This window comes from Hevea brasiliensis, chromosome 10 (genome assembly GCF_030052815.1).
Source record: "Hevea brasiliensis isolate MT/VB/25A 57/8 chromosome 10, ASM3005281v1, whole genome shotgun sequence".
NCBI classification, from domain to species: Eukaryota; Viridiplantae; Streptophyta; class Magnoliopsida; order Malpighiales; family Euphorbiaceae; genus Hevea; species Hevea brasiliensis.
The window spans coordinates 79,762,930-79,777,259 of NC_079502.1; the positions used below are offsets into that span (position 1 = coordinate 79,762,930).

Below are 14,330 nucleotides of genomic sequence, written 5' to 3' on the forward strand. Positions count from 1 at the left end.
TTAATTTTATGTTTATTTTATGTCTTTTATTCTTATTTGAATTAGTCAATTATGGTGGGGAAAATAAAATTGTATTTTGACATCATTCATGATGTCATCCAATGATGTAATAAACTTTTTCAATTTTCTTTTTCTTTTATATTTATTTTTTTATTAGTTCTTTAATTTAATTACCGATTCCGAAATTTTCTTTTCTCTGATTTTATTGGACCGTTACGTCAAGAGTCAGCTCTAGGAGTGAATTGACCAAATCGCTCCTCGCTGGTTCAATCCGGTTTGCACATTATTCGATATTTCTTCCGGATCCCTGACCTAATTATTTGACCTGCTTAACAATTCTTTTCTGTGATTTTCTCTTTTCCACTGTGTTCGTAATAGTCCTAAGGACTGCGGCGTCATATTTTTCAGTTAGAAATTTGAGTTAAGACTGACCTCGCAGTCATTTTTCGGGAAGGTCACCCATCGCTATGATTCACAGCTCATTTAACCTTTTATGTTTTGTTTTTCTTTTTTATACTTAACTATTTGGCAATTACTAATTATTTGTATTCAGGACTTATCTAGGTGTCTTAAATGTGATTCTAATTCTCTTAATTGTCTGGACTGACACCGGTCATCGGAACAATAACATATACTAGGCTATGCAAATAGGAGTGTTTTACATATTATATCAAAACATTAATTTGAGTTTTGAGATTGTTTAGTCGTGAATCTAGAAAAATTTTTTCTGATTAATATATAAAAAAAAATAACAAAATATTATTAAAAATAAAAAATATAACAAATAATTAAACTCAACGAAATTTAATATCTTGTAAATTATAAAAAAAAATACATTTTGATTATTGTTATCAAAATATATATCTCTATATAGGGAACTCAAAATCATTTATCAATTTATAACAAGAAAAATTATATTATTTTGTATTGACAAAGTTTATTATTAAAAAGTTAGAGTAATATTTAAAAATAAATAAACTTATGGATGGATAATATGGTTTTTGCCTTAACTAATTTTGAATTTTATCCAAAAAGTTCAATAATTAAATTTAATTATGAAGCATATATATATATATAAAGAAATTTTAAAAAAATGGGATCAATTGACCTCTCATTTTTTACTATACATTCACCATTGAGTTTGCCTATATGAATTTTGCTACCATGGTTGCATCTAGGGTGCCAAAAAACATAATCTACTATAACATTAAGCTTCTTTTGTGATTGCCCATTAGATCATGCATATAGTGGAGATCGCAATCTCGGAGGCTAATGGAATTTCAATGATTCTAAATACCTACATGAAGCCCATGATGCATTGAGTTAACGAGCAATTTTAGTTTCTCAAAAGACAACCAAATGGATCCAAAGAGCAACTAGTTATGTCGTGGGTCTCAAAAATTATTTGCTAATAAAAATTTTCTCAGTTGGTCTCAAAATAAAATTCTTAACGCGAAGAGCATCATGTTGGTCACACATTTCATATTGGATAGTTGGTTTAGCCGAAATCGTTTATCAAAGTTTATAAAGGTCAAAACTTTGCTCGTTTGATTTGCACAAACCAAACAACAATGTCAGATACCTTTTGTCTAGACGTGAAGCCTAAGTAGGAACAAACGTTTTAGGACCAACGGAAGGTCTTACCACCTGAGAAGTAAGAAAGGAAGGAGAAAAGTTTGAAGAGAAAATCAATTGTGTAAAAAGAGAAAGAATAAAGGAGGAAGATGACCTCTAAAAAGAAAAGAGAAAGCTAAGAGCTTAAATATAATTTTGTGCTTTACTAACATGAAATTACATTTTTGTCTCTTTGTCTAAAACTCTATTTGGATAATTTTCACATACCATCCCTCAACATTGAGGGTTATTTCAGTTCTATCACTCATCTTCAGTTTGTTACACAATATATATATATATATATATTATTTTATTTCAGAAAAATCACATAGGTTAAAAATAATGAAATTATAATTTTATCCTTTTTTAAAAATAAAATTTCTATTTTACCTCATTTTCTTTCTCATTCTCTCACTCTTTGATGAGCATCTTCATTGTTTGATGCCCAATCAAAGTGCAGTTGGTGTCAAATCAAAACTTGAGGGATGAAAATAAAGATCACTAGGTCTAATCTTCCAAAATGACTGTCGGTTAGCCGAAATTTGAGCATAAAGCCACGAGAGAGAGAAGGCTAGATCTAAAGTTGTAGGCCACACTAACGTGCATCACTGATTTAAAAAAAAAAAAAAAAAAAAGCTAGGAAAGGGATGAGTTGAACACTACCCTAATCATGCCAATTGGCTGCAAGAAACAGTTACAACAGTCAATAGAAACTTCGGCCGCCTTCCTCTCTCTCCTAAATTTTCTTGTTGGTTTTACATTTTTTTTTATTGTCATTGTGCTTTCCTAGACTCACCATTACTTGCTATCATCGAGAGGAGCTTGTCAGCACTGGGTTTGGCTGACTAGTGATGCAAAATGGAGGAGGGATTGGACAGGAAAACGGGAGAAATGTATAAGGGGTTCCATTGGAAAAATTAAGGAGGCGGGAGCTAGCGGGATGCACATGGACACTTTTCGAATCTAGTTTTTTTTTCTTAACAAAAATATAAAATAATATTTATTTAAATAAAATATTAAAATTATTTGTAATAAAACTAAAAAAATAATAAATGATAAATATTACTAAGTATTACTTTAAATTTTAGAATTTACTTTTAAGAAAATTTCGAGATGTTATAATAACAACAACAATAATACACCATAAAGCAATTAAATTTTAATTAATAACAATAATTAATAATAAATGTATATAATTAATAATTTTATTAATAAATTTAATAAAAATTAATTTTATTGATAGATAATTATTAGTTAATTTAATCATAAATGTAAGAAGAGTAGAAGTAAAGGAGATAAAAAAGGTAATTCTATTCTTTTTTACTGAAAACCTGAAATAGTTTAGGGTGACTTTTTAGAAATAAAATAAAATTTAAGTACTTTTTTTAATAACAAATTGAAAATAAGGGAACAAAATTGATGAATAATTGGTAAAAATTAACCAATTTTAAGATCTAAAATTTTGTTAACTAAATCCTTCAACAACTTTCTCTCTCATTTATATTCCATTTTTTTTCTCTCTCTTTTTTATATTTAAAAAGGATTTAAATATTCTTTAATACATTTAATTTACTCACACAAAATATTTAATCAGTCAAACCTAAATTAAAATTAAAATAGTCAATCAATAAAAATATTAAAATAAAAAATAAATTTTCATGAATTTTTATCATAAAGAATAAAATAATAACGAAAATTTCAGGGTTTAGCACTTTAAGGTTCCTTTTATTTCCCCTGTATCATTCACTTGGTTACAAACAGCATCATCACCTTTAACCTACTTTAACTTTCATATTGCTTCGTTTTAGAAGATCAACTTCCTTTTTTCTTTTCAAGTAGAATGATTAAGAAAAGAGAATATACGAATTTGATTCTGCTGGGTAAGTGATATACTTTCAGCCATTAAATTAAATCAAGCTAAGTGATGTAAAGCATTCTTTAGAGAACTCAAACATAAAATCTTACACCTTAACTTATAGACATTTTAAGCTACTATATATATATATTTTTACAAAACATGTGTTACATATGTATAATAAACTTTTATATACTCATATGTATAATTATATAAATTGGTAATGATATATATACAAATTTCATTCATATGTAATAAATTAATATATATACATACCCATATTAGTATTTGAGCACGTGCGGTCAACGTGCATTAAATAATTTATAACTCATAATTATTTTTATTAATAAAAATCAATAAATGTGATTTTACTAAAAATTTAAATTTATTATACTAATTTGCATGATTTTAACAATTTAGGTCAAATTTTTGAAATTGGGTGCAATATTGTGAAATTAAACATATTGATTGAAAAATAATATTATATTCATTAAAAATGTAATTTTTTTTTGTCTCCTCTCTTTTTCATCATTTATGGCATTGAAAGTCTCATTTGAAAGCTCAAGAAATGTTGAAGCTAGATTTTTCATCCATTATCACAAATTAATAGTGGATTGACAAAACAATAAATTAAAATATTATGGTCACCCATCATAAATCTACCAAAAACCTCAATGAAACCTAATGAAGTTTACTGTTGGTTGGAAGTTATAAAGACAAGGAGTTGAGCACATGTCAATTGGATGACTCGATGCTTGGAACCTCCAAACTCGTGGTTTTTTGTTCTTTCATGCACACCATTATTTCTTCAAAAAAATCTCCAGTAATGAGGGAGTAATTGTGACTATAACGAAAAGCGAGTGACTATAACTATAGCATGGAGAAAAAAAAAAATAAATAAAAGAAGACTTGTGGAGTATGCAAGTTTGGTAAGGAGAGTGGCTTGCGGAAAAGACTAATTAATTAAGAGGAAAGGAGGGCAGGGTCACAAGGACAAAAGATGGGGGAGGGGATGGTACGGGATAGAAAGAGAGAAAATTTATATATATATTGATTTGAATAGATTTAAAATTTTATAATAATATTAATTATTTTCTATACATAAATTCAATGACAAACAATGGTAAATCAAATAAAATTAAATAGTTAAATTTTATGTATAAAAAAAATTCATAATTATAATAGTATTTTATAAACAGATAAATTTAATTATATATTTTTAATCAATTCATAAGTTTTTCCATTATCCATATTTTAATTTTATTTTTTAAATAATAATAATAATATTTATGATATGCATAATAATATTTATTTTTAAATATATATTATAATGTTAATATTTTCTCATGAATGATAAAAACTATTTATAACATATGTAGATTAAATTTGACAAAATATTGTCTTTCTTATTATTCTCTAAATAATATTTAATCAATAATTAACTATTTTCTTATTTAAATTAAAAACTAGTACTAATGTACCTGATGTTACTCACCTAAAAATCAACTCAAAAAGTCAACTTGGAACAAGTTATCCAATGTGGCAATTAGATGGTCAATAAAGCCTCGGAAGGTCAAAGACCGAGTAATGTTCAAACCAAACCGAGTAATATCGAGCCAAACAGAGCATAGCTAGTTTAAGACTGAACAAGACAGGAGGCATTACTTCCACTTGCCCAACAAGCCAAACCAAAGCTATATCGAGCAATAATTACGCCAGCTATAGAGTAAGCCAAATTTCATGGAGACAATCTCGGTATATCAACTTGCGATTATCTCCATAAATGAGCCAACAACTATTTTTTACCTAAAAAGCCTATAAATATCAAAGAAGGATGGAGGAATCAGGTACGTATATTCATTTTTCTCAAATCAACTATAATTCTTTTCTGTTCTCTTACAACCCATTCACTAACTTGAGTGTCAAAGTGGTTGGCTCTAGGGCCACTGATCTCACATCTTTTTGGTTTTACAGATCTATGTGGCATTTAAACTAGACCTTCAAAGTTAATAGCAGGATCAGTGGCGCCGTCTGTGGGAAAACTCAAATCACTGGTAGACAACCAACTTCTAAAATCATTTCTCTTCTTTTTAAAATTTTTTATGCTACTAGTGAGTTTTGATTTTTTGTCCTAATTATTTTTCATTCTTTGATGGTTTTTTTATCATCTGAATGGCTGCAGATTTGAGGACTTCTAGCAAAAGCATCATCTCCATACCCTCACACTAGGAAGAGATCCACCTATGGTGGCAATGACCAAGAACTTGATCACACCCACCATCCCATCTAGCGGCCATATTCCACCACACAACATTATTATGCCATATCAGCAAAACCTATTTCAAGGAATGACACTGGAGCTGGTGTACCAACGCATCTAGGAGATGGAGACCCAAATCGTTTTCCTTAAAGGTGATTGTGGGAACCAGCACTTCTCCAGGGACACCTGTCCCATAAGCAGGATAGGTCTTAAGGATACCTTCCATGGAGGTGGATCCAGTCTGAACTAAAGAGACAAACCAAGAGATTGCTCAGTCGATAAATAATTCAAAGAAAAAGACTAAACAAATCATGACGAGTAAACAAGAAGAACGGTTTGATGAATCGCCATGACCAAAGGTGAATTGGGGACTGGTAAAAGTATTACAAAGATACCAAAAACAAGTGGAAGAGGAAAACTTTGAGATTGGGGACGAGTCTCCACTGTCCGAGTTGATCTTAGCCGAATAATTCCCATTAAAATTCAAATTACCTATGCTGGATAAATATGCTAGAATAACAGACCTAAAGAGCCATGTGGCAAACTTTTGAATAGCAATGATGCTATAAAAGATCATCAAAGTCTACGGAGTCGCATTAGAACCACCCTCTTCACTCATTTTTAAATGAAAATTGTAAAAAGAGATAAGAAATATGGACTTTTAAATCGAAGAAGTAGAGGATTCACTGAAAAAGGAAATCAGGGAACAGTGAAGAGAAAACAAAAGCACAAATAAGGAAAGGAAATATGACTTTTATAGTGAAAGGAAGTGTAATAAATGAAGTCTTGAGATTCAAATCACCATCATTTTATTGTCGAAGCTTATTTCCACCATCTCAGGAAAAAGCTTTAATAAGCAGCCCTCTAATCGAAGCGATACAATCGAAAAAGTTGCATTTCACAGCTGTCTGCAGATAAAAATTTATCTCCAAACCTTGAATGATGAAGATACACTACACAAGGACACTGAACGAATAGATAGCACATGAACCCAAAAGATTCGCAAAAAACTGGAGTGGGACTAATGATGTTACTCATTTAAAAATCAAGTAAAAAAGTCAACTTGGAACAAGTTATCCAACGTGGCAATCAGATGATCAACAAAGCCTTGGAAGGTCAAAGACTAAGTAATGTTCAAACCAAACCGAGCAGTATCGAGCCAAAAATAGCATAGTCGGTCTAAGACTAAACCAAATAGAAAGTATTACTTCTGCTCGCCCAACAAGCCGAGCAAAAGCTATACCGAGCAATAATTACGCCAGCTATAGAGCAAGCCGGATTTCATGGAGACAATCTCGATATATCAACCTGAGATTATCTCCATAAATGAGGCAATGACTATTTTTTACCTAAAAAGCCTATAAATATCAAAGAAGTATGGAGGAATCATGTGCACATATTCATTTTTCTTAAATCAACTATAATTCTTTTCTGTTCTCTTACAACCGTTTCACTAATTTGAGTGTTGGAGTGGTTAGCTCTAGGGCCACCAACCTTACATCTTTTTGGTCTTACAGATCTACATGGCATTTGAACTAGACCCTCAAAACTCACAGCAGTATCAATACCAATTAAATAAATTCTCAAAATTATAAAAATATTTCTCTTACCTCAAAGTTTTTATATAATAGAAAACTTTTCAATTTATACAATTTTAAATATCATATCATATTTTATAACCACTACAAGAAAATATCAGAATAGAAACCGAATTTAGAAACGGACTTATGTCGGTTTGTAATTTGAAATGGCTTTTGAAACAGAAATTGAGCAGAACGAGTTAGATATATCAAAAACCGATTAGAAACGGATTTGAAACCGATATTTGAAACGGAAAACCATCGGTTTCTAAATTATGCACTAAATTTTGACGGCCAATTTACCATCGATTTAGAAACCGATTACAAACCGACTTTTGAAACTGAATTTTATTCCGTTTCTAATTTAAAGGCCCAAAACTAGTTCCTTTATATTTAAGTCATATTAGAAACTGATTTTAGTCGGTTTCTAATTCTTTTAGTTTAATTTAGAAACCGATTGCTTTTGGTTTAAAAATAAAAGTATTTTTTATTTATATTTAGAAACCAATTTATATCGGTTTCAAAATTAATATAATTTCTATTTTATTTATTAAATTTTAAAGTCAAAATAGAAACCGATATCTGTCGGTTTCTAATTTCTTTATTTACACTTAGAAATCAATAGCTTTCGGTTTCAAAATTTATCTATTATATATTTTATTTTATAAATTTTAAATTCAACTTAGAAACCAATTTCTATCGGTTTCTATTTTCCTTAGTCATATTAGAAACCGATTCTCGTCGGTTTCTAATTTCTTTTAGTTTAATTTAGAAACCGATTATTTTCGATTTCAAAATAAAGATATTTTCTATTTATATTTAGAAACCGATGTATGTCGGTTTCAAAATTAATATAATTCTTATTTGATTTATTAAATTTTAAATTAAAAATAGAAACTGATACTTGTCGGTTTCTAATTTCTTTATGTATACTTAAAAACCGATTGCTATCGGTTTCAAAATTTATCTATTGTATATTTTATTTCATAAATTTTAAAGTTAACTTAGAAACTAATTTTTGTCAGTTTCTATTTCCTTTAGTCATATTAGAAACCGATTCCGATCAGTTTTTAATTCTTTTTAGTTTAACTTAGAAATCGATTGTTTTTTGTTTTAAAATAAAAATATTTTCGATTTATATTTAAAAATAGATTTATGTTGATTTTAAAATTAATATAATTTTTATTTTATTTATTAAAATTTAAAATCAAAATAAAAATTGATATCCGTCAATTTTTAATTTCTTTATCTACCCTTAAAAATTGATGATTTACAATTTTAAAATTTATCTATTATATATTTTATTTTATAAATTTTAAAACCAACTTATAAACTGATGATAGTTTTTAATTCCTTTTGGTTAAATTTAGATACAGATTATTTTCAATTTCTAGCAAAGCGCGCTGTATTAAACCCAAAACTCTCCCGATTCTCAGCGTTTTCATCATTGTAAGTCCTTGCTTCCTCTTCTGACCTTTTGCACTCTCTCCCTCAGAGACTCAAATAGCTCTGGAACCCACCCCGTTTCCCACCTTGTAATCAAATCCCTTATTCATTCATTGTCAATAATCTTAATCGTGACCATTTTTTACCCCACTAATCTAGTTCTAAGTTTCAATTCCATCCTTCCGTCTCCGATTCACTGATTTCTTCAATCGAAATGGCATTTATTTGCTTCTAGGGTTTCTAAGATCTTCTCTCTCACTTTTCGAAGCAACTATTTACTAGATTGTTGTCCGGCTTATCAGAATTGCTGATATGGCTATTCACGTTACCTTCACCTACCCTAGCCATGTTGCCCCAAACATCGCCTCCTGCGTTGGCTTCCGGGTTGGAAATTACCGCTCCCTCCACTATTGTTGGGTTCGTTCTCGAATCTTCGCTTCTCCTACTGTGCAAAATTTCGATCTGGAACCCCTTGCACCGCAGACGCACGATTTTCAATTCTATTGCCATCGCCCAAGCTAGAAGTTAAATTCCTGGACTAAGAGTTCAGTTTCTTTGTACGATACCATGGTCGGAGAAATATTCGGCGATAACTGTAGGAGTCCAATTGCCATCGGGTTGGTCTCACTGATGAAGTTAATAGTTGGGATTTTAGCTTCTTCATCCTGCATGGGCGTTTTTGGAATTTCGCCACTTAAAGCCTCCTCGATCCTTCCCTTTTTTCAGGGATCAAGGTGGCTTCCTTGTAATGAGTCGGCTCCTGGGCCGAAGAGTAGTGATGTGGATAAAGGTGGGACTGTAAGCTGTGTAAGGAAAGAGAGTAATACTGAGATGTTAAAGATTATTGGGAAGGAGCTTGACAAGAGCGGAAGCTGGTTATCTAAGGTGTTTAGTTTTTGCTTAGAGGATGCCGAGGCCATTTTTACAGTTGCCGCTGTTGGCTTTGGCAAAGCCCAGATCCATTCCTTCAACTTCCATGTACCCTACTCTGGATGTAGGTGATCACATTCTCGTAGAAAAGGTAAAAATTTGTATGCCCTTAGTTTAATTCAGTATTCATATTTGGTATGAAACATAGGGTGCTTAACAACCAGAAATCAAATCCATCTTATTCCAATCAATGATGATTTAGCGTTGTGGATACATTCTACTTCATGGTGGCAATTGTTTGTGGTTTTCTATGGGTATTGTGATAGCCTAGTATTGTATTATGTTCTCGAGATTGGAGAAAAAATCTATGTTATCTATGTAGAAGGATTTATGTAGAAGAAATCTATTTTTTATTAAAAGAAAAATTGAAAATTTTGTTGATAATCATCTTTCAAATAAACAAAATTATAGAAGAAACAAATTTGACATCCGTTAGGATGAGCGCTTTCAAATTTTGATCATTAAGGTTAATGCTGGTTGTTCCAATTAATTAGGTATTTATAACACGAGGAAGAGCCAATTAGAAAGAAGATGGTACAATTCATTAGTTAAAAAAGAATCTGAAGCTTTAATGGCCATTCAGAATCAACTAGCTAGTGGAAATGCTTATTCCAAATAAGATGAGTATAAAGCTCATAATAGTGATAAACCAGTAAAATAAGGTAACAAATTATCAAGTTTGGCCTACTAGCTACTGATAGATTGGCCCCAAACATATATTGCTTAGAAACTAGACTGCTATCACTTGAAAGCTGCAGATTTCCACAGAAGAAGCATCTCTGAAAGATACTTCTGATGAGAGATGTAAGGGCAGTGTCTTCTTGCACAAATATAATGTGGATAATGAGAAGGATATAATTAATATAGAAGGACAGGACCAGACTGCCTGCAGGAAGCTGCCCTGTAATTTAGTTGAAACTTTTGTCCATTACGTTGAACTAGCAATAGCCCATAAATGTAGGAATTGGATATGGGGGAATTTGGATAGGATAAGACTGATAGCTATGATTGATTAATTGTTTGTATAAATCGATTTGATAGTATAACTTTTTCCAGAAGTGAATATATAGTGAGAAGCTTAACTTAATTACCAAGCTAATTCATCTTTAATTGTGGCAAGAATTATTATTTTGGCTTTTTGGGATGGGGATTTGAGTGGGCATAAGCATAATGTCACCAAAAATTAAAATTTAACTGGTGTGGAAACCAGGGCCTACTATGTTATGCCACCATTTTTGTCTGTGTGCCCAAGTGAGACTTGGCAGGTTCCATGCATATCATGCCTTACTGCTTTTAAATAGGACAGATAACCCAAAAATAAGAAGCGTCAAGATAATGGAGAAAAAAGAAGTGAGATAATTTGCTTATCAAGAAAGAGGAAAACAATAATAGGATCCTATAATTGATTCACTTGCATGATTGAGTTTTAAATAGCTAACGCCTCTAAGGCACAATCAAGCTATGTGAAATTTCATCAAGTTTCCTTGTTCCTTCTCTTACCAAGTACTACACGTTTTAATGTGATTTAGTCCTTTGCAGATAGCCTTCATCCATAGTCTGAGTTATTATTCTTACTGCTATTTGATAAAGTTAATTTTAACTTGCTAGCTTTGGATGCATGCATGTCCTACTTGTATTGGTAGGTCTCATATACACTATAATATCAACAAAGAATGCCTGAGCTCTTTAATCTTTATTTTATTTTTTTGTTCATGTATTTGAATCATTGCATTAATTAGTGCACCTTTCAAATGCAAGACTAGTTTCTTAAGAAGTTTGCAGAACACTTGAGTGCCCTTGCCATTACTGACATTACATTAAATTTTTTTTTCCCTTTTTGTGAGAGAGAATAGGGTCCCATGCCTTGTCATCTTTTCTTTTTTATTATATATATATAAATGAGATAGATAAACACTAGGCTTCTCCCACCTCATAATTGGCCAACAGCCTAGTAAAGATTTATGCTGTAGTATTCATAAAGCTAAGTATTGAAACAATTGGTCTTAAACATTCATGTGCAATTCCCAACTCGTAATTGCTCTAAAAGACTTTTAAGTAATTAAAAGAAAACAATTTATGGTCCGTCCATATTAAACCCCATGTGCGGCTTATAGGGGAACTAGCTAGCCATAGGTACACTGACAAACATGTGGGTGCAACAAATATAATATAATGGGAAGTTGGTGAGAGTCAAATAAGGTGGATCTTTCTGTGCAAAAATGTAGAATGTTACTAATTAATTAGGACTAATTTTCTGCTTGAATTGCATAATGAAGTACTGCTTTCTTCTATTTTATACTTTTTAGGCCCAGTTGTTATGGATATGACAGGGTACACTAGGATTTAAGAGAAAACTTGATGTGCAAGCCGTTTTTGGAAAGGTTTTTTTATTTATCTGAGGTAAGTGGCTTAATTTTGCATACTGAAATTTTTTTTTAATTTCTTTTTCTTTTCTTTTAATTTGCATTTCTTGCTACACAATTTTTCTTCTCTTTTGTCATTTTGAATGATGGTTCTATTAATTTTTCTGGATGTAAAAATTTCCTTGTGAGAATAGTTTAATTGATGTGATAATTGCCAAAGATGTTATTTTGTTTATGGCTCTTATAATGGTTACCTATTGTTTGAGCTGTCTAATTAGAAAATTGATACATCTGCTGGGAATTGAGAGATTAATTTCTTGGGAGTTGAAAAACTGTACGCAGCACTTACCATGATATCCGGAATCTGCTTATCAATTTGCTAAATTCTATATATATATTGTGAGATGTAAATACTACATCCCATTGTGCTCAGTCAGAGGCAATGGAGGAAGAGATTCAAACTGTTGCAACGCCGAAGGATAGTTTGGCTGCAATGGAGGAGAAAGACGGACAACGCGAGTAGACGCTGGAGGAGCGCATGCAACAAATGATGCAAAACATGATAGCGCAAATGAGGCAGGGTACGCAGTTTACAGCCCCAACTCCAAATGCAGCTCATTAGAATGATGGTAGAGAGGCTGGTGATGAATGATGATATTATTGATGACAAGTAGCTTGTTCTTTTTGTTATTATGATATTTTATTTTTACATATAGTACATTATTGTTATAACTCTTTACTGTCATATCTATATATAATGTTGACTGATATTTGAATTTGATTGCTTGATATTGTAAATATTGTGATATTGAGTGTAACACCCTCCCTGTAGCAACTCCGTACATTCTACTGTTCCGGTGACCAGTGTCGGTCCGGACAGCTAGAACGTCCGGAAAAATATTTAAACTAAAGTGAGGAACCATAATTAACTCAAATATTAATAAGAAAAATTTAGGAAAAATTTTAGAAATAAAATACAACCAAGTTAAATGAGCCGGTGCCCTAGCGATGGGTAACCTAGTGAGAAGTTGCGGTTCTCGCAACTAGGAGCCCTAGACCCGGGGAAAAATTCATAAAATAATTTTTGGGACTCCAGAGAAGGGTCATTAAGGTTTCTATGGCATTAGAATGCTAAGAAAATACTTAGGAAAAATTTTCAATCGGTACAGATAATTTTGGTCTGTTAAGCCAAACGGAGGGCATTTTGGTCATTTTGCCTTCAGAGGTAATTTTTGGCCGACTTGTCCAGTTAAGTAAATAATTATTATGATATAAAATGTGAATAAACATTACTAAAAATTAAATTGAAAATGAGTAGAGATGAAAAGAAAAGAAAATGAAAGAAAATACCTAATAATGACATCATATGATGTCATTAAAAACCTATCCACTAATCACAATTTGTTAAATTCATTAAAAGAGATAAAAGAGACCAAAAAATTGAAAAACCAATCTGCATCTTCAACCTTTGGGCAGCCAAAACCTTTGAGAGAGAGAGAGAGAGAGAGAGAGAGAGAGAGAAGAGGTTCCACCATTAAAGCTCCCTTAAGCTTCATTTCCTACTTCAATTCACCTTAAAAACTTATCCTCCCTTCACTAAAAATTTCCCTTACCACTAGAGCAAGACTTGGGCAACAATTAGAAGAAGAGAAAGTGGAAGAAAGTGAGGTGTGAACAAGCTTAGAAAATCACCAAAGAGGTTAGTGCCATATACTTTACTTTTATACCTTTCTAATCATGAATTTGAGCTAAGTTAAGTTGAAAATTTGATGAAAATTGAATTAATGAAGCATGGTTATATTCCATGAAATTTTGGCAGCCTTGACATGAGTTAGAGTTAGGAGAATTCTTTGGTTAAAGTGACATATTAGCTGCCCCTCTTATAAATTATATGATTAGTATAGCAAATTAGGAGTAAGATGCATGAATTGGAGGCTTGGTCAATTAGGGTTAGGGTTTTGAAATTTAATTTTGGTGGTGGATGAAAATGGACATAAACTAAAGTTTTAATGGTCAATTAGTGACCATTTGAGGTAAATTGACCATAACTTGGAGTGAATTGTAGCATAAAAAAACTGATTTGGTATGCTGCCTAGTGAAACCAGCAGGTTTGGATGTGTGTCCAGCCTGTTTAGACAGCCATAACTTGGGCTGTGTAGGTTCAATTGGTGTTTATCCAATTAGACATGAAACTAGACACATAATGGCACAACTTTGGTGAAGAAACCATGCCCATAAGACCAAACCAAGTGGACCAAAAACTTGCCCCAATCCGGGTGTCC

The 14,330-nt window shown here is 31.6% G+C and overlaps 1 pseudogene; it reads left to right on the forward strand.

The window, feature by feature from the left end:
* Positions 1 to 8,748: 8,748 nt before the first annotated feature.
* On the forward strand, positions 8,749 to 12,571 carry LOC110637786 (probable thylakoidal processing peptidase 2, chloroplastic; annotated as a pseudogene).
* Positions 12,572 to 14,330: the final 1,759 nt, after the last annotated feature.